General features: G+C 54.7%; 10 non-coding genes across 10 annotated transcripts; all 10 read left to right on the top strand.

Moving 5' to 3' along the window:
• Positions 1 to 1,079: 1,079 nt before the first annotated feature.
• LOC137757898 (small nucleolar RNA SNORD116) lies at positions 1,080 to 1,174 on the top strand. The gene has a single exon (XR_011072577.1). It is a non-coding gene; the product is annotated as a small nucleolar RNA SNORD116 (small nucleolar RNA).
• Positions 1,175 to 3,855: 2,681 nt separating this feature from the next.
• On the top strand, positions 3,856 to 3,948 carry LOC137757923 (small nucleolar RNA SNORD116). Its single transcript, XR_011072601.1, has one exon. It is a non-coding gene; the product is annotated as a small nucleolar RNA SNORD116 (small nucleolar RNA).
• Positions 3,949 to 6,618: 2,670 nt separating this feature from the next.
• On the top strand, positions 6,619 to 6,711 carry LOC137757866 (small nucleolar RNA SNORD116). Its single transcript, XR_011072548.1, has one exon. It is a non-coding gene; the product is annotated as a small nucleolar RNA SNORD116 (small nucleolar RNA).
• Positions 6,712 to 9,402: 2,691 nt separating this feature from the next.
• On the top strand, positions 9,403 to 9,495 carry LOC137757932 (small nucleolar RNA SNORD116). Its single transcript, XR_011072609.1, has one exon. It is a non-coding gene; the product is annotated as a small nucleolar RNA SNORD116 (small nucleolar RNA).
• A 2,668-nt stretch (positions 9,496 to 12,163) lies between these two features.
• Positions 12,164 to 12,256, top strand: LOC137757862 (small nucleolar RNA SNORD116). Its single transcript, XR_011072545.1, has one exon. It is a non-coding gene; the product is annotated as a small nucleolar RNA SNORD116 (small nucleolar RNA).
• Positions 12,257 to 14,947: 2,691 nt separating this feature from the next.
• Positions 14,948 to 15,040, top strand: LOC137757931 (small nucleolar RNA SNORD116). The gene has a single exon (XR_011072608.1). It is a non-coding gene; the product is annotated as a small nucleolar RNA SNORD116 (small nucleolar RNA).
• A 2,669-nt stretch (positions 15,041 to 17,709) lies between these two features.
• On the top strand, positions 17,710 to 17,802 carry LOC137757877 (small nucleolar RNA SNORD116). The gene has a single exon (XR_011072559.1). It is a non-coding gene; the product is annotated as a small nucleolar RNA SNORD116 (small nucleolar RNA).
• Positions 17,803 to 20,494: 2,692 nt separating this feature from the next.
• LOC137757922 (small nucleolar RNA SNORD116) lies at positions 20,495 to 20,587 on the top strand. The gene has a single exon (XR_011072600.1). It is a non-coding gene; the product is annotated as a small nucleolar RNA SNORD116 (small nucleolar RNA).
• A 2,670-nt stretch (positions 20,588 to 23,257) lies between these two features.
• LOC137757865 (small nucleolar RNA SNORD116) lies at positions 23,258 to 23,350 on the top strand. The gene has a single exon (XR_011072547.1). It is a non-coding gene; the product is annotated as a small nucleolar RNA SNORD116 (small nucleolar RNA).
• A 2,691-nt stretch (positions 23,351 to 26,041) lies between these two features.
• Positions 26,042 to 26,134, top strand: LOC137757929 (small nucleolar RNA SNORD116). The gene has a single exon (XR_011072606.1). It is a non-coding gene; the product is annotated as a small nucleolar RNA SNORD116 (small nucleolar RNA).
• Positions 26,135 to 26,924: the final 790 nt, after the last annotated feature.

Raw genomic sequence — 26,924 nt, 5'->3', positions numbered from 1 at the left:
TGAGGCACTTGGGCCGAAATCCTTTAAACCCTTGAGAATTGCCAGGCGGCATCTTGCCTGTCGGTAACTGCAGGTCGGTGTCAGCTCGCCCATGTGAGGTTACCTTGCTTCCGGGAGCTCTGGGAGTGACCCCAAGGGCACATCAGATGTGGTGGTAGGTGGCAGGATCTCCAGGTCCACATAGGTTTGACACCCACGGCCAGGAGGGAGGTCTCGTCCAGACTTTGTGCTTTGGTCAGAAGGCGTGGCTGTGGGAGAGCGGGAGTCTGTGGCCTATTTCGACAGCCCTGGGGGTCAAAGTTTGCATGCGGCCTCATGAAACTGACAGAGGTCTTTCTCCTTTCACTTGGGGGTCCAACAAGGGTGCTGTGTATAAACTATGACGTTTACTGTTAGAGGCATCTGCAAAGGGCCACAGGGACACCCAGAGACCAAGACGCGTATTTAGCAGCACACACAGGAATCCACAAACGCATCCTCGTGCAAAGTCTCAGTCACACACGCCCACACGTGTGAATAGACACATACAGCATCTCACACACCGACCAACGTACGTGCGTAACTTTCTTCAGTCGTGCTGTGAGACACACAATCAGTTTTCGGTAGGGGAAAGTGGTACTTGGGAGGCAGGTTCCAGGCTCACGCCCAGGTTATGTGTTCATAAGAATCATGTTCTCTGAGGACCCTGGTGCAATTCAGAAACCTGCGTGATTTCTGTCCACTTCTCAGGTGCAGTTGCAGGGTAAGGCTGGCTGTCGTTAAAGAGAAGAAGACCTTCGTGTTGTCTGATGACTGGATGTGCTAAGGAGAACTAGAATATGTGGGGTGGGTGCACGTTGCCGAGCGTGGCTGTGGATATCTCAGGACGGTAGGCATTCACCCGTACTAAGATGTGCCATTGGATATTAGGTTTCCCACAGATGGGCCGAATGGTTGAAAGAGTGGATTGATTGCTGGTCTTGCTGAGTGGCCTGAGCACTGTGGATTCCCCAGGCAGTTGGAGTACTTCCAGGTCATGGCTCCTCTGCAGAGCTCCACGGCCTTCCCTTTTGTGTTCTGCAGCATCCCAGCATGTGCTTGGATCGATGATGACACCCTTGTATGCATTCCTTGGAAAATCTGACCGAAATGAGTGAGAACGCTCTACCGTCTCCTCATCGAAACAGCACGTTTCATCTCTCAGGGGTACGGGACAGTTAAGAGTGAAGACCAACGTCCCCTGCTGTCAGGCATGCAAACACCACTAAGGGCTCCAGCATTGGAGGGGCTCCTGTCTGAGGGTCGAGCATGTCTGCCCATAAGCTGGGTCACCTAAGAATCCCCGGTCCCTGCTAAAAGGCCGTTGAAGGAATGCAAGAGGGCAGGCTTTCCTGCTAGTCTTCAGGGTCGGAGTGTCTTCTGGTATAGACCCAGTAAGCTTGCAGCTTGGAGAGGTGATATTTGGAGAGGATAACGCTTTGTGCATGCCGCTTCTGAGGTTGATTATGGAAGCCAAAATGAGCAAGGTTCCCTGGTTGGAGCCTGGAGCCTCAGGCCAGGCCTGTGGCCCTCTCTGTTGTTGTGTTTCACGCGGAGAGGTTCTTGACTGCCTGGTGTGGCTGGAGCAGTGGGCGGGCGTGGGCTGGAGTTGGGCGATGGCGGAAGGGGGCTGATGGTTTAGGCCTCAGTGCTGCCGCTGTCAGCTCCTCTGCTGAAGTTGCCGTCACACTGTTGGCGCTAAGTGGATGTTCGTGGAGTGGGGTGTGGATCGAGTGAAGCATTTCAGCCTGGGTGGTGGCTGCTGGCCTGCAGAGAAAGGTAAGGTATCATGAGGAAAGGTCCTGTGTGATGTCGTGGGATGGGCTGTCATCATTGGGTTGCAGGCGCTGGTCTCAGCTTCCCAAGAATGTGTCTTGTTCGTGATGGGCTGGCATAAGCTGCCTATGGAGTGGATGGCATTGGCAGTTCAAGTGGGTGAGTTGAGGTAGGTAACCTGTGTAGAGTTGCGATCCCGTTGCCCGAGGAATGACACCCAAAGGGTGTCTTGCGGGAAGTAGAGAAGATCGACATGGTGAGGCGTCTGTGCCGGCCCCCTTGGAGGTAGTTGAGTTATGCGAATATCCCCTTTGGCCGCTTTGTTCCCTTGTTTGGCAATGTGTAAAGCAAAGCTGTTTCACCTATGGGGGAATGACGCGACCGACCAGTGTAGCACGCAGGCCATTCGAACAGCCTGAGATTTATCTGCAGCAGTCCATTGGTGGGGCAGAGATGGGGGCCCCATTGCCATGCCTGCTGTGCTGCCGTGGCCAGCCACTGTTCCCTTTCAGGCTTCCAAGTCCCCTCGCATGGCAGAGGTCTTCTGTTGAAAGTCTGTCTGTGGACCTCGGGGACCATGCCTTTGATCACTGTGGGTTACTCGGTAGTGTCACCGTGGCAGTGCAGAATTGCCAGGATGCATGGGGTGGGATCAGCATCAACGAAGGAGACAGGCTTGCGGTGTGTCTTCCCCAGTGTTCAGTGTTCCCGTGTTCGGAAGATGTTTGTGGTTTCCAGTAGGGTCGTGTCGCCCTGTGGGCTGGAGGAGGGCACGTCGGACGAGGCTTTCAAGGGTTTGAGCGTTTCCTTAGGGGTCAGGGCCGCGAACATTCAAGATGGGAGCTGCCTGAGACGTGGCTGGGAATGTGGACTAGTTTCCGCCGTGGGGATCCGACATGGGTCATGGTGGCTGAAGCCCACCACTTCCTGTGGTGGGCATTCCCACGGGTCAATGGAAAGTGATTAGGCCTAGTTGGCCAGAAGTGGCACATGGGCCCACGTTCGTTAGCCCCTTGAGTGGTTTCAGGCTGCAAATTGGCAGTAGACACCTGCCGGTCGGTGTCGGCCCGACCATGGGAGTTCCCTTGCTTCCGGAAGTGCTGCGAGTGACCCCAAATGCCCATCAGATATACTGGTAGCTGACAGAGTCTCGAGGTGCATGTCGATGTCACAGCCAAGTCCCGGAGGAAGGTCTCATCGAGTCTTTGTGTTTTGGTCAGAAGGCGTGGTTGTGGGAGAGCGGGAGTCCGGGGACTCTTTCAACAGCCCCTGGGGGTCCAAGTTTGCCTGCGGCCTCTTGAAGCTGACAGGGGTCTTTCTCCTTTCAGTTGGGGGGTCTAAAAAGGGAGTTGTGTATAAACTATTTCTTTTATTCTTGGACTCCTCCTCACAGGGCCATAGGGACACACTGATACCGAGACGCGTATTCAGCGGCACACAGAGAAACCCACAAGCACGTCCGCATGCGCAGTCACAGTCACACACGCCCACACGCGTGAACACACACATATAGCCTCTCACACACCGGCCAACGTATGTGCCTAACTTCCCTCAGTCGTACTATCAGACATGCAGTCAATTCTCAGTAAGGGATAGAAGTCCTTGGGAAGCAGTTTCAGAGCTCAAGGCCAGGTCAATGTTTTTATGGATCATGGCCTCTGAGGACACCAGTCCATTTATGAAGCCTCGGTGATTTCTGTCCACTTCTCAGGTGCCGTTGCTGGGAAAGGCTGGCCGTCGGCACAAACAAGAAGACCTTCGTGTGCTCTGAAGACAGGAGGTGCTAAGAAGAACTGGAAAATGTGAGGCGGGCCCATGTCCCCGAGCATGGTCGTGGATAACTCAGGACGGTAGGTATTCAAGCACCCCAAGGTGTTCCATTAGATATTAGGTTTTCTTCAGACGGGCCCAATGGCTGCAAGAGTGGATTGATTGTTCCTCTTGCCAAGTGGCCTGAGGGCTGTGGATTCTCCAGGGTTTTGGGGTAGCCCAGGCTCATGGTTCCTGTACAGAGCCCTGCGCACACCCCGGTTGTGTGCTGCAGCATCACAGCATGTGCTTGGATCGATGATGACACCCTTGCATGCATTCCTTGGAAAATCTGAACAAAATGAGTGAGAACACTCTACCGTCTCGTCATCGAAACTGAGGTTCAGCACGTTTCCTCTCTCAGGGGGAGAGGACAGTTCGGAATGAGGGCCAGCGTCCCCCACCGACACGTATGCAAACACCACCAAGGACTCCAGTTTTGGAGGGGCTCCTGTCTGAGGGTTGACCGTGTCTGCACATAAGCTGTGTTATCTGCGAATCCCGGGTCCCTGTTGAATGGCTGTTGAGGGAATGTGAGGGGGCAGGCTCTCCTGCTGGTCTTAAGAGTCGAAGTGTGTGCTGGTCTAGGACCAGTTAGCTTGCAGTTGGGAGGTGAGTTTTGGCCAGGATCACGCTTCGTGCATGCCATTTTGGGGGTTGATTCTGGAAGCCAAAATGAGCAAGCGTCCCTGGTTGGTGCCTGGAACCTCAGGCCAGGCCTGTGGCCCTCCCTGTTCTTGCGTTTTTCACGGTGAGGTTCTTGAGTGCCTAGTGAGGCTGGAGCAATGGGCGGGGGTGAGCTCGGTTGGGCATCGGTGGAAAGGGGCTGATGGATTAGGCCTCGCTGCTGCCCTTGTTTGCTTCTCTACTTTAAGTCCCGGCACAGTGTTGATGCCAAGTGGGTCATCACGGAGTGGGGAGAAGAACGAGTGCTGAATTTAAACCTGCGTGGATCACTGATGGCCCGCACAGGAAGGAAAGGATAGATGAGGACATGTTCTTTGTGATGTCGTGGAATAGGCTATCATAATTGGGTTGCAGGTGCTGGCCTCGGCTTCCCAAGGATGTGACATGTCCGTGATTGGCTGGCATCAGCTGCCTATGGAGGGGATGGCTTTGGCAGTTCAAGTGGATGAGGTGAGGTAGGTAACCTGTGTAGAGTTGCGATCCGGTTGCCAGAGGAAAGACAACCAAAGGGTGTCTTGCGAGACGTAAAGAAGTTCGACATGGTGACACGTCTGTGCCGGCCTCCTGGGAGGATGGTTAGTTATGCGAACATCCCCTTTGGCCGCTTTGTTCCCTTGTTTGGGAATGCGTAAAGCGAAAGTGCTTCTCCTGGGGGGGGCATGACTCAGCTAGCGAACAGCCAGAGGTTTATCTGGAGCAGTCCGTTGGCAGGACAGAGGTGGGGGCACTGTTGCGACGCCAGGTGCACTGACGTGGATAGCCACTGTACCCTTTCAAGCTTCCAGGTCCCCTCGTGTGGCAAAGTTTTTCCGTTGAAAGTCTGTCTGTGGTACTCGGGGACAGTGCCTTTGATCACTGTGAGTTCATCGGTAGTGTCGCTGTGGCAGTGGAGAATTACCAGGATGCATGGGGTGGGGTGGGCAACATCAAAGCAGACAGGCTTGCGGTGTGTCTTCCCTGCTGTTCAGTGTCTCTGTGTTCGCATGATGTCTGGGGCTTCAAGTCGAGTCGAGTCGCCCTGCAGGCAGGAGGAGGTCACTTAGGACGAGGCTGTGCAGCGTTTGAGCGTTTCCTCAATGGTCAGGGCTGCAAACACTACCAGTTAGAAGCTTTCCTTTACGTGGCCGGGAAAGTGGCCTAATTTCTGCTGTGGGGTTCCAACCTGTGTCATGGTTGCTGAAGCCCAACTCTTCCCATTGAGGGCATTCCCACGGGGTCATGGAAAGTGATTTGGTCTATTTGGCGATATGAGGCACTTGGGCCGAAGTCCGTTAACCCCTTGAGAATTGCCAGGCGGCATCTTGCCTGTCGGCAACTGCAGGTCGGTGTCAGCTCGCACATGTGAAGTTACCTTGCTTCCGGGAGCTCTGGGAGTGACCCCAAGGGCACATCAGATGTGGTGGTAGGTGGCAGGATCTCCAGGTCCACATAGGTTTGACACCCACGGCCAGGAGGGAGGTCTCGTCTAGACTTTGTGCTTTGGTCAGAAGGCGTGGCTGTGGGAGAGCGGGAGTCTGTGGCCTATTTCGACAGCCCTGGGGGGTCAAAGTTTGCATGCGGCCTCATGAAACTGACAGAGGTCTTTCTCCTTTCAGTTGGGGGTCCAACAAGGGTGCTGTGTATAAACTATGACGTTTACTGTTAGAGGCATCTGCAAAGGGCCACAGGGACACCCAGAGACCAAGACGCGTATTTAGCAGCACACACAGGAATCCACAAACGCATCCTCGTGCAAATTCTCAGTCACACACGCCCACACGTGTGAATAGACACATACAGCATCTCACACACCGACCAACGTACGTGCGTAACATTCTTCAGTCGTGCTGTGAGACACACAATCAGTTTTCGGTAGGGGAAAGTGGTACTTGGGAGGCAGGTTCCAGGCTCACGCCCAGGGTATGTGTTCATAAGAATCATGTTCTCTGAGGACCCTGGTGCAATTCAGAAACCTGCGTGATTTCTGTCCACTTCTCAGGTGCAGTTGCAGGGTAAGGCTGGCTGTCGTTAAAGAGAAGAAGACCTTCGTGTTGTCTGATGACTGGATGTGCTAAGGAGAACTAGAAAAAGTGGGGCGGGTGCACGTTGCCGAGCGTGGCTGTGGATATCTCAGGACGGTAGGCATTCACCCGTACTAAGATGTGCCATTGGATATTAGGTTTTCCACAGATGGGCCCAATGGTTGCAAGAGTGGATTGATTGCTGGTCTTGCTGAGTGGCCTGAGCACTGTGGATTCCCCAGGCAGTTGGAGTACTTCCAGGTCATGGCTCCTCTGCAGAGCTCCACGGCCTTCCCTTTTGTGTTCTGCAGCATCCCAGCATGTGCTTGGATCGATGATGACACCCTTGTATGCATTCCTTGGAAACTCTGACCGAAATGAGTGAGAACGCTCGACCGTCTCCTCATCGAAACTGAGGTCCAGCACGTTTCCTCTCTCGGGGGTACGGGAGAGTTAGGAGTGAGGGCCAACGTCCCCTGCTGTCAGGCATGCAAACACCTCTAAGGGCTCCAGCATTGGAGGGGCTCCTGTCTGAGGGTCGAGCATGTCTGCCCATAAGCTGGGTCACCTAGGAATCCCCGGTCCCTGCTGAAAGGCCGTTGAGGGAATGCAAGAGGGCAGGCTTTCCTGCTAGTCTTCAGGGTCGGAGTGTCTTCTGGTATAGACCCAGTAAGCTTGCAGCTTGGAGAGGTGATATTTGGAGAGGATCACGCTTTGTGCATGCCGCTTCTGAGGTTGATTATGGAAGCCAAAATGAGCAAGGTTCCCTGGTTGGAGCCTGGAGCCTCAGGCCAGGCCTGTGGCCCTCTCTGTTGTTGTGTTTCACGCGGTGAGGTTCTTGACTGCCTGGTGTGGCTGGAGCAGTGGGTGGGCGTGGGCTGGAGTTGGGCGATGGCGGAAGGGGGCTGATGGTTTAGGCCTCAGTGCTGCCGCTGTCAGCTCCTCTGCTGAAGTTGCCGGCACACTGTTGGCGCTAAGTGGATGTTCGTGGACTGGGGTGTGGATCGAGTGAAGCATTTCAGCCTGGGTGGTGGCTGCTGGCCTGGAGAGAAAGGTAAGGTATCATGAGGAAAGCTCCTGTGTGATGTCGTGGGATGGGCTGTCATCATTGGGTTGCAGGCGCTGGTCTCGGCTTCCCAAGAATGTGTCTTGTTCGTGATGGGCTGGCATAAGCTGCCTATGGAGTGGATGGCTTTGGCAGTTCAAGTGGGTGAGTTGAGGTAGGTAACCTGTGTAGAGTTGCGATCCCGTTGCCCAAGGAATGACACCCAAAGGGTGTCTTGCGGGAAGTAGAGAAGATCGACATGGTGAGGCGTCTGTGCCGGCCCCCTTGGAGGTAGCTGAGTTATGCGACTATCCCCTTTGGCCGCTTTGTTCCCTTGTTTGGCAATGTGTAAAGCAAAGCTGTTTCGCCTGTGGGGGAATGACGAGACCGGCCAGTGTAGCATGCAGGCCATTCGAACAGCCAGAGGTTTATCTGGAGCAGTCCATTGGTGGGGCAGAGATGGGGGCCCCATTGCCATGCCTGCTGTGCTGCCGTGGCCAGCCACTGTTCCCTTTCAGGCTTCCAAGTCCCCTCGCATGGCAGAGGTCTTCTGTTGAAAGTCTGTCTGTGGACCTCGTGGACCATGCCTTTGATCACTGTGGGTTACTCGGTACTGTCACCGTGGCAGTGGAGAATTGCCAGGATGCATGGGGTGGGATCAGCATCAACGAAGGAGACAGGCTTGCGGTCTGTCTTCCCTGGTGTTCAGTGTTCCCGTGTTCGGAAGATGTTTGTGGTTTCCAGTAGGGTCGTGTCGCCCTGTGGGCTGGAGGAGGGCACGTCGGACGAGGCTTTCAAGGGTTTGAGCGTTTCCTTAGGGGTCAGGGCCGCGAACATTCAAGATGGGAGCTGCCTGAGACGTGGCTGGGAATGTGGACTAGTTTCCGCCGTGGGGATCCGACATGGGTCATGGTGGCTGAAGCCCACCACTTCCTGTGGTGGGCATTCCCACGGGTCAATGGAAAGTGATTAGGCCTAGTTGGCGAGAAGTGGCACATGGGCCCACGTTCGTTAGCCCCTTGAGTGGTTTCAGGCTGCAAATTGGCAGTAGACACCTGCCGGTCGGTGTCGGCCCGACCATGGGAGTTCCCTTGCTTCCGGAAGTGCTGCGAGTGACCCCAAATGCCCATCAGATATACTGGTAGCTGACAGAGTCTCGAGGTGCATGTCGATGTCACAGCCAAGTCCCGGAGGAAGGTCTCATCGAGTCTTTGTGTTTTGGTCAGAAGGCGTGGTTGTGGGAGAGCGGGAGTCCGGGGACTCTTTCAACAGCCCCTGGGGGTCCAAGTTTGCCTGCGGCCTCTTGAAGCTGACAGGGGTCTTTCTCCTTTCAGTTGGGGGGTCTAACCAGGGTGCTGTGTATAAACTATTTCTTTTATTCTTGGACTCCTCCTCACAGGGCCATAGGGACACACTGATACCGAGACGCGTATTCAGCGGCACACAGAGAAACCCACAAGCACGTCCGCATGCGCACTCACAGTCACACACGCCCACACGCGTGAACACACACATATAGCCTCTCACACACCGGCCAACGTATGTGCCTAAATTTCTGCAGTCGTACTATCAGACATGCAGTCAATTCTCAGTAAGGGATAGAGGTCCTTGGGAAGCAGTTTCAGAGCTCAAGGCCAGGTCAATGTTTTTATGGATCATGGCTTCTGAGGACACCAGTCCATTTATGAAGCCTCGGTGATTTCTGTCCACTTCTCAGGTGCCGTTGCTGGGAAAGGCTGGCCGTCGGCACAAACAAGAAGACCTTCGTGTGCTCTGATGACTGGAGGTGCTAAGAAGAACTGGAAAAAGTGAGGCGGGCCCATGTCCCCGAGCATGGTCGTGGATAACTCAGGACGGTAGGTAATCAAGCACCCCACGATGTGCCATTAAATATTAGGTTTTCCTCAGACGGGCCCAATGGCTGCAAGAGTGGATTGATTGTTCCTCTTGCCGAGTGGCCTGAGGGCTGTGGATTCTCCAGGGTTCTGGGGTAGCCCAGGCTCATGGCTCCTGTACAGAGCCCTGCGCACACTCCGGTTGTGTGCTGCAGCGTCCCAGCATGTGCTTGGATCGATGATGACAACCTTGCATGCATTCCTTGGAAAATCTGAACAAAATGAGTGAGAACACTCTACCGTCTCGTCATCGAAACTGAGGTTCAGCACGTTTCCTCTCTCAGGGGGAGCGGACAGTTCGGAATGAGGGCCAGCGTCCCCCGCCGACATGTATGCAAACACCACCAAGGACTCCAGTATTGGAGGGGCTCCTGTCTGAGGGTTGACCGTGTCTGCACATAAGCTGTGTTATCTGTGAATCCCGGGTCCCTGTTGAATGGCTGTTGAGGGAATGTGAGGGGGCAGGCTCTCCTGCTGGTCTTAAGTGTCGAAGTGTGTGCTGGTCTAGGACCAGTTAGCTTGCAGTTGGGAGGTGAGTTTTGGCCAGGATCACGCTTCGTGCATGCCATTTTGGGGGTTGATTCTGGAAGCCAAAATGAGCAAGCGTCCCTGGTTGGTGCCTGGAACCTCCGGCCAGGCCTGTGGCCCTCCCTGTTCTTGCGTTTTTCACGGTGAGTTTCTTGAGTGCCTAGTGAGGCTGGAGCAATGGGCGGGGGTGAGCTCGGTTGGGCATCGGTGGAAAGGGGCTGATGGATTAGGCCTCGCTGCTGCCCTTATTTGCTTCTCTACTTTAAGTCCCGGCACAGTGTTGATGCCAAGTGGGTCATCGCGGAGTGGGGAGAAGAACGAGTGCTGAATTTAAACCTGCGTGGATCACTGATGGCCCGCACAGGAAGGTAAGGATAGATGAGGACATGTTCTTTGTGATGTCGTGGAATAGGCTATCATAATTGGGTTGCAGGTGCTGGCCTCGGCTTCCCAAGGATGTGACATGTCCGTGATTGGCTGGCATCAGCTGCCTATGGAGGGGATGGCTTTGGCAGTTCAAGTGGATGAGGTGAGGTAGGTAACCTGTGTAGAGTTGCGATCCCGTTGCCAGAGGAAAGACAACCAAAGGGTGTCTTGCGAGACGTAAAGAAGTTCGACATGGTGACACGTCTGTGCCGGCCTCCTGGGAGGATGGTTAGTTATGCGAACATCCCATTTGGCCGCTTTGTTCCCTTGTTTGGGAATGCGTAAAGCGAAAGTGCTTTTCCTGGGGGGGGCATGACTCGGCTAGCGAACAGCCAGAGGTTTACCTGGAGCAGTCCGTTGGCAGGACAGAGGTGGGGGCACTGTTGCGACGCCAGGTGCACTGACGTGGATAGCCACTGTACCCTTTCAAGCTTCCAGGTCCCCTCGTGTGACAAAGTTTTTCCGTTGAAAGTCTGTCTGTGGTACTCGGGGACAGTGCCTTTGATCACTGTGAGTTCATCGGTAGTGTCGCTGTGGCAGTGGAGAATTACCAGGATGCATGGGGTGGGGTGGGCAACACCAAAGCAGACAGGCTTGCGGTGTGTCTTCCCTGCTGTTCAGTGTCTCCGTGTTCGCATGATGTCTGTGGCTTCAAGTCGAGTCGAGTCGCCCTGCAGGCAGGAGGAGGTCACTTAGGACGAGGCTGTGCAGCGTTTGAGCGTTTCCTCAATGGTCAGGGCCGCAAACACTACCAGTTGGAAGCTTTCCTTTACGTGGCCGGGAAGGTGGCCTAATTTCTGCTGTGGGGTTCCAACCTGTGTCATGGTTGCTGAAGCCCAACTCTTCCCATTGAGGGCATTCCCACGGGGTCATGGAAAGTGATTTGGTCTAGTTGGCGAGATGAGGCACTTGGGCCGAAGTCCGTTAACCCCTTGAGAATTACCAGGCGGCATCTTGCCTGTCGGCAACTGTAGGTCGGTGTCAGCCCGCCCATGGGAGGTTACCTTGCTTCCGGGAGCTCTGGGAGTGACCCCAAGGGCACATCAGATGTGGTAGTAGGTGGCAGGATCTCCAGGTCCACATAGGTGTGACACCCACGGCCGGGAGGTAGGTCTCGTCCAGACTTTGTGCTTTGGTCAGAAGGCGTGGCTGTGGGAGAGCGGGAGTCTGTGGCCTATTTTGACAGCCCTTGGGGTCAAAGTTTGCATGCGGCCTCATGAAACTGACAGAGGTTTTCTCCTTTCAGTTGGGGGTCCAACCAGGGTGCTGTGTATAAACTATGACATTTACTGTTAGAGGCATCTGCAAAGGGCCACAGAGACATCCAGAGACCAAGACGCGTATTTAGCAGCACACACAGGAATCCACAAACGCATCCTCGTGCAAAGTCTCAGTCACACACGCCCACACGTGTGAATAGACACATACAGCGTCTCACACACCGACCAACGTACGTGCGTAACTTTCTTCAGTCGTGCTGTGAGACACACAATCAGTTTTCGGTAGGGGAAAGTGGTACTTGGGAAGCAGGTTCCAGGCTCACGCCCAGGTTATGTGTTCATAAGGATCATGTTCTCTGAGGACCCCGGTGCAATTCAGAAACCTGCGTGATTTCTGTCCACTTCTCAGGTGCAGTTGCAGGGTAAGGCTGGCTGTCGGCAAAGAGAAGAAGACCTTCGCGTTGTCTGATGACTGGATGTGCTAAGGAGAACTGGAAAAAGTGGGGCGGGTGCACGTTGCCGAGCGTGGCTGTGGATATCTCAGGACGGTAGGCATTCACCCGTACTAAGATGTGCCATTGGATATTAGGTTTTCCACAGATGGGCCCAGTGGTTGCAAGAGTGGATTGATTGCTGGTCTTGCTGAGTGGCCTGAGGACTGTGGATTCCCCAGGCAGTTGGAGTACTTCCAGGTCATGGCTCCTCTGCAGAGCTCCACGGCCTTCCCTTTTGTGTTCTGCAGCATCCCAGCATGTTCTTGGATCGATGATGACACCCTTGTATGCATTCCTTGGAAAATCTGACCGAAATGAGTGAGAACGCTCGACCGTCTCCTCATCGAAACTGAGGTCCAGCACGTTTCCTCTCTCGGGGGTACGGGACAGTTAGGAGTGAGGGCCAACGTCCCCTGCTGTCAGGCATGCATACACCACTAAGGGCTCCAGCATTGGAGGGGCTCCTGTCTGAGGGTCGAGCATGTCTGCCCATAAGCTGGGTCACCTAGGAATCCCCGGTCCCTGCTGAAAGGCCGTTGAGGGAATGCAAGAGGGCAGGCTTTCCTGCTAGTCTTCAGGGTCGGAGTGTCTTCTGGTATAGACCCAGTAAGCTTGCAGCTTGGAGAGGTGATATTTGGAGAGGATCACGCTTTGTGCATGCCGCTTCTGAGGTTGATTATGGAAGCCAAAATGAGCAAGGTTCCCTGGTTGGAGCCTGGAGCCTCAGGCCAGGCCTGTGGCCCTCTCTGTTGTTGTGTTTCACGCGGTGAGGTTCTTGACTGCCTGGTGTGGCTGGAGCAGTGAGCGGGCGTGGGCTGGAGTTGGGCGATGGCGGAAGGGGGCTGATGGTTTAGGCCTCAGTGCTGCCGCTGTCAGCTCCTCTGCTGAAGTTGCCGGCACACTGTTGGCGCTAAGTGGATGTTCGTGGACTGGGGTGTGGATCGAGTGAAGCATTTCAGCCTGGGTGGTGGCTGCTGGCCTGGAGAGAAAGGTAAGGTATCATGAGGAAAGGTCCTGTGTGATGTCGTGGGATGGGCTGTCATCATTGGGTTGCAGGCGCTGGTCTCGGCTTCCCAAGAATGTGTCTTGTTCGTGATGGGCTGGCATAAGCTGCCTATGGAGTGGATGGCTTTGGCAGTTCAAGTGGGTGAGTTGAGGTAGGTAACCTGTGTAGAGTTGCGATCCCGTTGCCCAAGGAATGACACCCAAAGGGTGTCTTGCGGGAAGTAGAGAAGATCGACATGGTGAGGCGTCTGTGCCGGCCCCCTTGGAGGTAGCTGAGTTATGCGACTATCCCCTTTGGCCGCTTTGTTCCCTTGTTTGGCAATGTGTAAAGCAAAGCTGTTTCGCCTGTGGGGGAATGACGCGACCGACCAGTGTAGCATGCAGGCCATTCGAACAGCCAGAGGTTTATCTGGAGCAGTCCATTTGTGGGGCAGAGATGGGGTCCCCATTGCCATCCCTGCTGTGGTGCCGTGGCCAGCCACTGTTCCCTTTCAGGCTTCCAAGTCCCATCGCATGGCAGAGGTCTTCTGTTGAAAGTCTGTCTGTGGACCTCGGGGACCATGCCTTTGATCACTGTGGGTTACTCCGTAGTGTCACCGTGGCAGTGGAGAATTGCCAGGATGCATGGGGTGGGATCAGCATCAACGAAGGAGACAGGCTTGCGGTCTGTCTTCCCTGGTGTTCAGTGTTCCCGTGTTCGGAAGATGTTTGTGGTTTCCAGTAGGGTCGTGTCGCCCTGTGGGCTGGAGAAGGGCACGTAGGACGAGGCTTTCAAGGGTTTGAGCGTTTCCTTAGGGGCCAGGGCCGCGACCATTCAAGATGGGAGCTGCCTGAGACGTGGCTGGGAATGTGGACTAATTTCCGCCGTGGGGATCCGACATGGGTCATGGTGGCTGAAGCCCACCACTTCCTGTGGTGGGCATTCCCACTGGTCAATAGAAAGTGATTAGGCCTAGTTGGCGAGAAGTGGCACATGGGCCCACGTTCGTTAGCCCCTTGAGTGGTTTCAGGCTGCAAATTGGCAGTAGACACCTGCCGGTCGGTGTCGGCCCGACCATGGGAGTTCCCTTGCTTCGGGAAGTGCTGCGAGTGACCCCAAATGCCCATGAGATATACTGGTAGCTGACAGAGTCTCGAGGTGCATGTCGATGTCACAGCCAAGTCCCGGAGGAAGGTCTCATCGAGTCTTTGTGTTTTGGTCAGAAGGCGTGGTTGTGGGAGAGCGGGAGTCCGGGGACTCTTTCAACAGCCCCTGGGGGTCCAAGTTTGCCTGCGGCCTCTTGAAGCTGACAGGGGTCTTTCTCCTTTCAGTTGGGGGGTCTAACCAGGGTGCTGTGTATAAACTATTTCTTTTATTCTTGGACTCCTCCTCACAGGGCCATAGGGACACACTGATACCGAGACGCGTATTCAGCGGCACACAGGGAAACCCACAAGCACGTCCACATGCGCACTCACAGTCACACACGCCCACACGCGTGAACACACAGATATAGCCTCTCACACACCGGCCAACGTATGTGCCTAACTTTCTGCAGTCGTACTATCAGACATGCAGTCAATTCTCCGTAAGGGATAGAGGTCATTGGGAAGCAGATTCAGAGCTCAAGGCCAGGTCAATATTTTTATGGATCATGGCCTCTGAGGACACCAGTCCATTTATGAAGCCTCGGTGATTTCTGTCCACTTCTCAGGTGCCGTTGCTGGGAAAGGCTGGCCGTCGGCACAAACAAGAAGACCTTCGTGTGCTCTGATGACTGGAGGTGCTAAGAAGAACTGGAAAAAGTGAGGCGGGCCCATGTCCCCGAGCATGGTCGTGCATAACTCAGGACGGTAGGCATTCAAGCACCCCATGATGTGCCATTAGATATTAGGTTTTCCTCAGACGGGCCCAATGGCTGCAAGAGTGGATTGATTGTTCCTCTTGCCGAGTGGCCTGAGGGCTGTGGATTCTCCAGGGTTCTGGGGTAGCCCAGGCTCATGGCTCCTGTACAGAGCCCTGCGCACACCCCGGTTGTGTGCTGCAGCGTCCCAGCATGTGCTTGGATCGATGATGACAACCTTGCATGCATTCCTTGGAAAATCTGAACAAAATGAGTGAGAACACTCTACCGTCTCGTCATCGAAACTGAGGTTCAGCACGTTTCCTCTCTCAGGGTGAGCGGACAGTTCGGAATGAGGGCCAGCGTCCCCCGCCGACATGTATGCAAACACCACCAAGGACTCCAGTATTGGAGGGGCTCCTGTCTGAGGGTTGACCGTGTCTGCACATAAGCTGTGTTATCTGTGAATCCCGGGTCCCTGTTGAATGGCTGTTGAGGGAATGTGAGGGGGCAGGCTCTCCTGCTGGTCTTAAGAGTCGAAGTGTGTGCTGGTCTAGGACCAGTTAGCTTGCAGTTGGCAGGTGAGTTTTGGCCAGGATCACGCTTCGTGCATGCCATTTTGGGGGTTGATTCTGGAAGCCAAAATGAGCAAGCGTCCCTGGTTGGTGCCTGGAACCTCCGGCCAGGCCTGTGGCCCTCCCTGTTCTTGCGTTTTTCACGGTGAGGTTCTTGAGTGCCTAGTGAGGCTGGAGCAATGGGCGGGGGTGAGCTCGGTTGGGCATCGGTGGAAAGGGGCTGATGGATTAGGCCTCGCTGCTGCCCTTGTTTGCTTCTCTACTTTAACTCCCGGCACAGTGTTGATGCCAAGTGGGTCATCGCGGAGTGGGGAGAAGAACGAGTGCTGAATTTAAACCTGCGTGGATCACTGAAGGCCCGCACAGGAAGGTAAGGATAGATGAGGACATGTTCTTTGTGATGTCGTGGAATAGGCTATCATAATTGGGTTGCAAGTGCTGGCCTCGGCTTCCCAAGGATGTGACATGTCCGTGATTGGCTGGCATCAGCTGCCTATGGAGGGGATGGCTTTGGCAGTTCAAGTGGATGAGGTGAGGTAGGTAACCTGTGTAGAGTTGCGATCCCGTTGCCAGAGGAAAGACAACCAAAGGGTGTCTTGCGAGACGTAAAGAAGTTCGACATGGTGACACGTCTGTGCCGGCCTCCTGGGAGGATGGTTAGTTATGCGAACATCCCCTTTGACCGCTTTGTTCCCTTGTTTGGGAATGCGTAAAGCGAAAGTGCTTCTCCTGGGGGGGGCATGATTCGGCTAGCGAGCAGCCAGAGGTTTATCTGGAGCAGTCCGTTGGCAGGGCAGAGGTGGGGGCACTGTTGCGACGCCAGGTGCACTGACGTGGATAGCCACTGTACCCTTTCAAGCTTCCAGGTCCCCTCGTGTGGCAAAGTTTTTCCGTTGAAAGTCTGTCTGTGGTACTCGGGTACAGTGCCTTTGATCACTGTGAGTTCATCGGTAGTGTCGCTGTGGCAGTGGAGAATTACCAGGATGCATGGGGTGGGGTGGGCAACATCAAAGCAGACAGGCTTGCGGTGTGTCTTCCCTGCTGTTCAGTGTCTCCGTGTTCGCATGATGTCTGTGGCTTCAAGTCGAGTCGAGTCGCCCTGCAGGCAGGAGGAGGTCACTTAGGACGAGTCTGTGCAGCGTTTGAGCGTTTCCTCAATGGTCAGGGCCGCAAACACTACCAGTTGGAAGCTTTCCTTTACGTGGCCGGGAAGGTGGCCTAATTTCTGCTGTGGGTTTCCAACCTTTGTCATGGTTGCTGAAGCCCAACTCTTCCCATTGAGGGCATTCCCACGGGGTCATGGAAAGTGAATTGGTCTAGTTGGCGAGATGAGGCACTTGGGCCGAAGTCCGTTAACCCCTTGAGAATTACCAGGCGGCATCTTGCCTGTCGGCAACTGCAGGTCGGTGTCAGCCCGCCCATGGGAGGTTACCTTGCTTCTGGGAGCTCTGGGAGTGACCCCAAGGGCACATCAGATGTGGTGGTAGGCGGCAGGATCTCCAGGTCCACAAAGGTTTGACACCCACGGCCGGGAGGGAGGTCTCGTCCAGTGTTTGTGCTTTGGTCAGAAGGCGTAGCTGTGGGAGACCGGGAGTCTGTGGCCTATTTCGACAGCCCTGGGGGTCAAAGTTTGCATACGGCCTCATGAAACTGACAGAGGTCTTTCTCCTTTCAGTTGGGGGTCCAACCAGGGTGCTGCGTATAAACTATGACGTTTACTGTTAGAGGAATCTGCAAAGGGCCACAGGGACACACAGAGACCAAGACGCGTATTTAGCAGCACACACAGGAATCCACAAACGCATCCTCGTGCAAAGTCTCAGTCACACACGCCCACACGTGTGAATAGACACATACAGCCTCTCACACACCGACCAACGTACGTGCGTAACTTTCTTCAGTCGTGCTGTGAGACACACAATCAGTTTTCGGTAGGGGAAAGTGGTACTTGGGAAGCAGGTTCCAGGCTCACGCCCAGGTTATGTGTTCATAAGAATCATGTTCTCTGAGGACCCTGGTGCAAATCAGAAACCTGCGTGATTTCTGTCCACTTCTCAGGTGCAGTTGCAGGGTAAGGCTGGCTGTCGGCAAAGAGAAGAAGACCTTCGCGTTGTCTGATGACTGGATGTGCTAAGGAGAACTGGAAAAAGTGGGGCGGGTGCACGTTGCCGAGCGTGGCTGTGGATATCTCAGGACGGTAGGCATTCACCCGTACTAAGATGTGCCATTGGATATTAGGTTTTCCACAGATGGGCCCAATGGTTGCAAGAGTGGATTGATTGCTGGTCTTGCTGAGTGGCCTGAGGACTGTGGATTCCCCAGGCAGTTGGAGTACTTCCAGGTCATGGCTCCTCTGCAGAGCTCCACGGCCTTCCCTTTTGTGTTCTGCAGCATCCCAGCATGTGCTTGGATCAATGATGACACCCTTGTATGCATTCCTTGGAAAATCTGACCGAAATGAGTGAGAACGCTCTACCGTCTCCTCCTCGAAACTGAGGTCCAGCACGTTTTCTCTCTCGGGGGTACGGGACAGATAGGAGTGAGGGCCAACGTCCCCTGCTGTCAGGCATGCAAACACCACTAAGGGCTCCAGCATTGGAGGGGCTCCTGTCTGAGGGTCGAGCATGTCTGCTCATAAGCTGGGTCACCTAAGAATCCCCGGTGCCTGCTAAAAGGCCGTTGAGGGAATGCAAGAGGGCAGGCTTTCCTGCTAGTCTTCAGTGTCAGAGTGTCTTCTGGTATAGACCCAGTAAGCTTGCAGCTTGGAGAGGTGATATTTGGAGAGGATCACGCTTTGTGCCTGCTTGCTTCTGAGGTTGATTATAGAAGCCAAAATGAGCAAGTTTCCCTGGTTGGAGCCTGGAGCCTCAGGCCAGGCCTGTGGCCCTCTCTGTTGTTGTGTTTCACGCGGTGAGGTTCTTGACTGCCTGGTGTGGCTGGAGCAGTGGGCGGGCGTGGGCTGGATTTGGGCGATGGCGGAAGGGGGCTGATGGTTTAGGCCTCAGTGCTGCCGCTGTCAGCTCCTCTGCTGAAGTTGCCGGCACACTGTTGGCGCTAAGTGGATGTTCGTGGAGTGGGGTGTGGATCGAGTGAAGCATTTCAGCCTGGGTGGTGGCTGCTGGCCTGGAGAGAAAGGTAAGGTATCATGAGGAAAGGTCCTGTGTGATGTCGTGGGATGGGCTGTCATCATTGGGTTGCAGGAACTGGTCTCGGCTTCCCAAGAATGTGTCTTGTTCGTGATGGGCTGGCATAAGCTGCCTATGGAGTGGATGGCTTTGGCAGTTCAAGTGGGTGAGTTGAGGTAGGTAACCTGTGTAGAGTTGCGATCCCGTTGCCCAAGGAATGACACCCAAAGGGTGTCTTGCGGGAAGTAGTGAAAATCGACATGGTGAGGCGTCTGTGCCGGCCCCCTTGGAGGTAGCTGAGTTATGCGACTATCCCCTTTGGCCGCTTTGTTCCCTTGTTTGGCAATGTGTAAAGCAAAGCTGTTTCGCCTGTGGGGGAATGACGCGACCGGCCAGTGTAGCATGCTGGCCATTCGAACAGCCAGAGGTTTATCTGGAGCAGTCCATTTGTGGGGCAGAGATGGGGGCCCCATTGCCATCCCTGCTGTGGTGCCGTGGCCAGCCACTGTTCCCTTTCAGGCTTCCAAGTCCCCTCGCATGGCAGAGGTCTTCTGTTGAAAGTCTGTCTGTGGACCTCGGGGACCATGCCTTTGATCACTGTGGGTTACTCCGTAGTGTCACCGTGGCAGTGGAGAATTGCCAGGATGCATGGGGTGGGATCAGCATCAACGAAGGAGACAGGCTTGCGGTCTGTCTTCCCTGGTGTTCAGTGTTCCCGTGTTCGGAAGATGTTTGTGGTTTCCAGTAGGGTCGTGTCGCCCTGTGGGCTGGAGGAGGGCACGTCGGACGAGGCTTTCAAGGGTTTGAGCGTTTCCTTAGGGGTCAGGGCCGCGAACATTCAAGATGGGAGCTGCCTGAGACGTGGCTGGGAATGTGGACTAGTTTCCGCCGTGGGGATCCGACATGGGTCATGGTGGCTGAAGCCCACCACTTCCTGTGGTGGGCATTCCCACGGGTCAATGGAAAGTGATTAGGCCTAGTTGGCCAGAAGTGGCACATGGGCCCACGTTCGTTAGCCCCTTGAGTGGTTTCAGGCTGCAAATTGGCAGTAGACACCTGCCGGTCGGTGTCGGCCCGACCATGGGAGTTCCCTTGCTTCCGGAAGTGCTGCGAGTGACCCCAAATGCCCATCAGATATACTGGTAGCTGACAGAGTCTCGAGGTGCATGTCGATGTCACAGCCAAGTCCCGGAGGAAGGTCTCATCGAGTCTTTGTGTTTTGGTCAGAAGGCGTGGTTGTGGGAGAGCGGGAGTCCGGGGACTCTTTCAACAGCCCCTGGGGGTCCAAGTTTGCCTGCGGCCTCTTGAAGCTGACAGGGGTCTTTCTCCTTTCAGTTGGGGGGTCTAAAAAGGGAGTTGTGTATAAACTATTTCTTTTATTCTTGGACTCCTCCTCACAGGGCCATAGGGACACACTGATACCGAGACGCGTATTCAGCGGCACACAGAGAAACCCACAAGCACGTCCGCATGCGCAGTCACAGTCACACACGCCCACACGCGTGAACACACACATATAGCCTCTCACACACCGGCCAACGTATGTGCCTAACTTCCCTCAGTCGTACTATCAGACATGCAGTCAATTCTCAGTAAGGGATAGAAGTCCTTGGGAAGCAGTTTCAGAGCTCAAGGCCAGGTCAATGTTTTTATGGATCATGGCCTCTGAGGACACCAGTCCATTTATGAAGCCTCGGTGATTTCTGTCCACTTCTCAGGTGCCGTTGCTGGGAAAGGCTGGCCGTCGGCACAAACAAGAAGACCTTCGTGTGCTCTGAAGACAGGAGGTGCTAAGAAGAACTGGAAAATGTGAGGCGGGCCCATGTCCCCGAGCATGGTCGTGGATAACTCAGGACGGTAGGTATTCAAGCACCCCAAGGTGTTCCATTAGATATTAGGTTTTCTTCAGACGGGCCCAATGGCTGCAAGAGTGGATTGATTGTTCCTCTTGCCAAGTGGCCTGAGGGCTGTGGATTCTCCAGGGTTTTGGGGTAGCCCAGGCTCATGGTTCCTGTACAGAGCCCTGCGCACACCCCGGTTGTGTGCTGCAGCATCACAGCATGTGCTTGGATCGATGATGACACCCTTGCATGCATTCCTTGGAAAATCTGAACAAAATGAGTGAGAACACTCTACCGTCTCGTCATCGAAACTGAGGTTCAGCACGTTTCCTCTCTCAGGGGGAGAGGACAGTTCGGAATGAGGGCCAGCGTCCCCCACCGACACGTATGCAAACACCACCAAGGACTCCAGTTTTGGAGGGGCTCCTGTCTGAGGGTTGACCGTGTCTGCACATAAGCTGTGTTATCTGCGAATCCCGGGTCCCTGTTGAATGGCTGTTGAGGGAATGTGAGGGGGCAGGCTCTCCTGCTGGTCTTAAGAGTCGAAGTGTGTGCTGGTCTAGGACCAGTTAGCTTGCAGTTGGGAGGTGAGTTTTGGCCAGGATCACGCTTCGTGCATGCCATTTTGGGGGTTGATTCTGGAAGCCAAAATGAGCAAGCGTCCCTGGTTGGTGCCTGGAACCTCAGGCCAGGCCTGTGGCCCTCCCTGTTCTTGCGTTTTTCACGGTGAGGTTCTTGAGTGCCTAGTGAGGCTGGAGCAATGGGCGGGGGTGAGCTCGGTTGGGCATCGGTGGAAAGGGGCTGATGGATTAGGCCTCGCTGCTGCCCTTGTTTGCTTCTCTACTTTAAGTCCCGGCACAGTGTTGATGCCAAGTGGGTCATCACGGAGTGGGGAGAAGAACGAGTGCTGAATTTAAACCTGCGTGGATCACTGATGGCCCGCACAGGAAGGAAAGGATAGATGAGGACATGTTCTTTGTGATGTCGTGGAATAGGCTATCATAATTGGGTTGCAGGTGCTGGCCTCGGCTTCCCAAGGATGTGACATGTCCGTGATTGGCTGGCATCAGCTGCCTATGGAGGGGATGGCTTTGGCAGTTCAAGTGGATGAGGTGAGGTAGGTAACCTGTGTAGAGTTGCGATCCGGTTGCCAGAGGAAAGACAACCAAAGGGTGTCTTGCGAGACGTAAAGAAGTTCGACATGGTGACACGTCTGTGCCGGCCTCCTGGGAGGATGGTTAGTTATGCGAACATCCCCTTTGGCCGCTTTGTTCCCTTGTTTGGGAATGCGTAAAGCGAAAGTGCTTCTCCTGGGGGGGGCATGACTCAGCTAGCGAACAGCCAGAGGTTTATCTGGAGCAGTCCGTTGGCAGGACAGAGGTGGGGGCACTGTTGCGACGCCAGGTGCACTGACGTGGATAGCCACTGTACCCTTTCAAGCTTCCAGGTCCCCTCGTGTGGCAAAGTTTTTCCGTTGAAAGTCTGTCTGTGGTACTCGGGGACAGTGCCTTTGATCACTGTGAGTTCATCGGTAGTGTCGCTGTGGCAGTGGAGAATTACCAGGATGCATGGGGTGGGGTGGGCAACATCAAAGCAGACAGGCTTGCGGTGTGTCTTCCCTGCTGTTCAGTGTCTCTGTGTTCGCATGATGTCTGGGGCTTCAAGTCGAGTCGAGTCGCCCTGCAGGCAGGAGGAGGTCACTTAGGACGAGGCTGTGCAGCGTTTGAGCGTTTCCTCAATGGTCAGGGCTGCAAACACTACCAGTTAGAAGCTTTCCTTTACGTGGCCGGGAAAGTGGCCTAATTTCTGCTGTGGGGTTCCAACCTGTGTCATGGTTGCTGAAGCCCAACTCTTCCCATTGAGGGCATTCCCACGGGGTCATGGAAAGTGATTTGGTCTATTTGGCGATATGAGGCACTTGGGCCGAAGTCCGTTAACCCCTTGAGAATTGCCAGGCGGCATCTTGCCTGTCGGCAACTGCAGGTCGGTGTCAGCTCGCACATGTGAAGTTACCTTGCTTCCGGGAGCTCTGGGAGTGACCCCAAGGGCACATCAGATGTGGTGGTAGGTGGCAGGATCTCCAGGTCCACATAGGTTTGACACCCACGGCCAGGAGGGAGGTCTCGTCTAGACTTTGTGCTTTGGTCAGAAGGCGTGGCTGTGGGAGAGCGGGAGTCTGTGGCCTATTTCGACAGCCCTGGGGGGTCAAAGTTTGCATGCGGCCTCATGAAACTGACAGAGGTCTTTCTCCTTTCAGTTGGGGGTCCAACAAGGGTGCTGTGTATAAACTATGACGTTTACTGTTAGAGGCATCTGCAAAGGGCCACAGGGACACCCAGAGACCAAGACGCGTATTTAGCAGCACACACAGGAATCCACAAACGCATCCTCGTGCAAATTCTCAGTCACACACGCCCACACGTGTGAATAGACACATACAGCATCTCACACACCGACCAACGTACGTGCGTAACATTCTTCAGTCGTGCTGTGAGACACACAATCAGTTTTCGGTAGGGGAAAGTGGTACTTGGGAGGCAGGTTCCAGGCTCACGCCCAGGGTATGTGTTCATAAGAATCATGTTCTCTGAGGACCCTGGTGCAATTCAGAAACCTGCGTGATTTCTGTCCACTTCTCAGGTGCAGTTGCAGGGTAAGGCTGGCTGTCGTTAAAGAGAAGAAGACCTTCGTGTTGTCTGATGACTGGATGTGCTAAGGAGAACTAGAAAAAGTGGGGCGGGTGCACGTTGCCGAGCGTGGCTGTGGATATCTCAGGACGGTAGGCATTCACCCGTACTAAGATGTGCCATTGGATATTAGGTTTTCCACAGATGGGCCCAATGGTTGCAAGAGTGGATTGATTGCTGGTCTTGCTGAGTGGCCTGAGCACTGTGGATTCCCCAGGCAGTTGGAGTACTTCCAGGTCATGGCTCCTCTGCAGAGCTCCACGGCCTTCCCTTTTGTGTTCTGCAGCATCCCAGCATGTGCTTGGATCGATGATGACACCCTTGTATGCATTCCTTGGAAACTCTGACCGAAATGAGTGAGAACGCTCGACCGTCTCCTCATCGAAACTGAGGTCCAGCACGTTTCCTCTCTCGGGGGTACGGGAGAGTTAGGAGTGAGGGCCAACGTCCCCTGCTGTCAGGCATGCAAACACCTCTAAGGGCTCCAGCATTGGAGGGGCTCCTGTCTGAGGGTCGAGCATGTCTGCCCATAAGCTGGGTCACCTAGGAATCCCCGGTCCCTGCTGAAAGGCCGTTGAGGGAATGCAAGAGGGCAGGCTTTCCTGCTAGTCTTCAGGGTCGGAGTGTCTTCTGGTATAGACCCAGTAAGCTTGCAGCTTGGAGAGGTGATATTTGGAGAGGATCACGCTTTGTGCATGCCGCTTCTGAGGTTGATTATGGAAGCCAAAATGAGCAAGGTTCCCTGGTTGGAGCCTGGAGCCTCAGGCCAGGCCTGTGGCCCTCTCTGTTGTTGTGTTTCACGCGGTGAGGTTCTTGACTGCCTGGTGTGGCTGGAGCAGTGGGTGGGCGTGGGCTGGAGTTGGGCGATGGCGGAAGGGGGCTGATGGTTTAGGCCTCAGTGCTGCCGCTGTCAGCTCCTCTGCTGAAGTTGCCGGCACACTGTTGGCGCTAAGTGGATGTTCGTGGACTGGGGTGTGGATCGAGTGAAGCATTTCAGCCTGGGTGGTGGCTGCTGGCCTGGAGAGAAAGGTAAGGTATCATGAGGAAAGCTCCTGTGTGATGTCGTGGGATGGGCTGTCATCATTGGGTTGCAGGCGCTGGTCTCGGCTTCCCAAGAATGTGTCTTGTTCGTGATGGGCTGGCATAAGCTGCCTATGGAGTGGATGGCTTTGGCAGTTCAAGTGGGTGAGTTGAGGTAGGTAACCTGTGTAGAGTTGCGATCCCGTTGCCCAAGGAATGACACCCAAAGGGTGTCTTGCGGGAAGTAGAGAAGATCGACATGGTGAGGCGTCTGTGCCGGCCCCCTTGGAGGTAGCTGAGTTATGCGACTATCCCCTTTGGCCGCTTTGTTCCCTTGTTTGGCAATGTGTAAAGCAAAGCTGTTTCGCCTGTGGGGGAATGACGAGACCGGCCAGTGTAGCATGCAGGCCATTCGAACAGCCAGAGGTTTATCTGGAGCAGTCCATTGGTGGGGCAGAGATGGGGGCCCCATTGCCATGCCTGCTGTGCTGCCGTGGCCAGCCACTGTTCCCTTTCAGGCTTCCAAGTCCCCTCGCATGGCAGAGGTCTTCTGTTGAAAGTCTGTCTGTGGACCTCGTGGACCATGCCTTTGATCACTGTGGGTTACTCGGTACTGTCACCGTGGCAGTGGAGAATTGCCAGGATGCATGGGGTGGGATCAGCATCAACGAAGGAGACAGGCTTGCGGTCTGTCTTCCCTGGTGTTCAGTGTTCCCGTGTTCGGAAGATGTTTGTGGTTTCCAGTAGGGTCGTGTCGCCCTGTGGGCTGGAGGAGGGCACGTCGGACGAGGCTTTCAAGGGTTTGAGCGTTTCCTTAGGGGTCAGGGCCGCGAACATTCAAGATGGGAGCTGCCTGAGACGTGGCTGGGAATGTGGACTAGTTTCCGCCGTGGGGATCCGACATGGGTCATGGTGGCTGAAGCCCACCACTTCCTGTGGTGGGCATTCCCACGGGTCAATGGAAAGTGATTAGGCCTAGTTGGCGAGAAGTGGCACATGGGCCCACGTTCGTTAGCCCCTTGAGTGGTTTCAGGCTGCAAATTGGCAGTAGACACCTGCCGGTCGGTGTCGGCCCGACCATGGGAGTTCCCTTGCTTCCGGAAGTGCTGCGAGTGACCCCAAATGCCCATCAGATATACTGGTAGCTGACAGAGTCTCGAGGTGCATGTCGATGTCACAGCCAAGTCCCGGAGGAAGGTCTCATCGAGTCTTTGTGTTTTGGTCAGAAGGCGTGGTTGTGGGAGAGCGGGAGTCCGGGGACTCTTTCAACAGCCCCTGGGGGTCCAAGTTTGCCTGCGGCCTCTTGAAGCTGACAGGGGTCTTTCTCCTTTCAGTTGGGGGGTCTAACCAGGGTGCTGTGTATAAACTATTTCTTTTATTCTTGGACTCCTCCTCACAGGGCCATAGGGACACACTGATACCGAGACGCGTATTCAGCGGCACACAGAGAAACCCACAAGCACGTCCGCATGCGCACTCACAGTCACACACGCCCACACGCGTGAACACACACATATAGCCTCTCACACACCGGCCAACGTATGTGCCTAAATTTCTGCAGTCGTACTATCAGACATGCAGTCAATTCTCAGTAAGGGATAGAGGTCCTTGGGAAGCAGTTTCAGAGCTCAAGGCCAGGTCAATGTTTTTATGGATCATGGCTTCTGAGGACACCAGTCCATTTATGAAGCCTCGGTGATTTCTGTCCACTTCTCAGGTGCCGTTGCTGGGAAAGGCTGGCCGTCGGCACAAACAAGAAGACCTTCGTGTGCTCTGATGACTGGAGGTGCTAAGAAGAACTGGAAAAAGTGAGGCGGGCCCATGTCCCCGAGCATGGTCGTGGATAACTCAGGACGGTAGGTAATCAAGCACCCCACGATGTGCCATTAAATATTAGGTTTTCCTCAGACGGGCCCAATGGCTGCAAGAGTGGATTGATTGTTCCTCTTGCCGAGTGGCCTGAGGGCTGTGGATTCTCCAGGGTTCTGGGGTAGCCCAGGCTCATGGCTCCTGTACAGAGCCCTGCGCACACTCCGGTTGTGTGCTGCAGCGTCCCAGCATGTGCTTGGATCGATGATGACAACCTTGCATGCATTCCTTGGAAAATCTGAACAAAATGAGTGAGAACACTCTACCGTCTCGTCATCGAAACTGAGGTTCAGCACGTTTCCTCTCTCAGGGGGAGCGGACAGTTCGGAATGAGGGCCAGCGTCCCCCGCCGACATGTATGCAAACACCACCAAGGACTCCAGTATTGGAGGGGCTCCTGTCTGAGGGTTGACCGTGTCTGCACATAAGCTGTGTTATCTGTGAATCCCGGGTCCCTGTTGAATGGCTGTTGAGGGAATGTGAGGGGGCAGGCTCTCCTGCTGGTCTTAAGTGTCGAAGTGTGTGCTGGTCTAGGACCAGTTAGCTTGCAGTTGGGAGGTGAGTTTTGGCCAGGATCACGCTTCGTGCATGCCATTTTGGGGGTTGATTCTGGAAGCCAAAATGAGCAAGCGTCCCTGGTTGGTGCCTGGAACCTCCGGCCAGGCCTGTGGCCCTCCCTGTTCTTGCGTTTTTCACGGTGAGTTTCTTGAGTGCCTAGTGAGGCTGGAGCAATGGGCGGGGGTGAGCTCGGTTGGGCATCGGTGGAAAGGGGCTGATGGATTAGGCCTCGCTGCTGCCCTTATTTGCTTCTCTACTTTAAGTCCCGGCACAGTGTTGATGCCAAGTGGGTCATCGCGGAGTGGGGAGAAGAACGAGTGCTGAATTTAAACCTGCGTGGATCACTGATGGCCCGCACAGGAAGGTAAGGATAGATGAGGACATGTTCTTTGTGATGTCGTGGAATAGGCTATCATAATTGGGTTGCAGGTGCTGGCCTCGGCTTCCCAAGGATGTGACATGTCCGTGATTGGCTGGCATCAGCTGCCTATGGAGGGGATGGCTTTGGCAGTTCAAGTGGATG

Source organism: Eschrichtius robustus, unplaced genomic scaffold (assembly GCF_028021215.1).
Source record: "Eschrichtius robustus isolate mEscRob2 unplaced genomic scaffold, mEscRob2.pri scaffold_538, whole genome shotgun sequence".
In the NCBI taxonomy this organism is placed as follows: domain Eukaryota; kingdom Metazoa; phylum Chordata; class Mammalia; order Artiodactyla; family Eschrichtiidae; genus Eschrichtius; species Eschrichtius robustus.
This window is presented reverse-complemented; position numbering and strand designations above follow the sequence as displayed.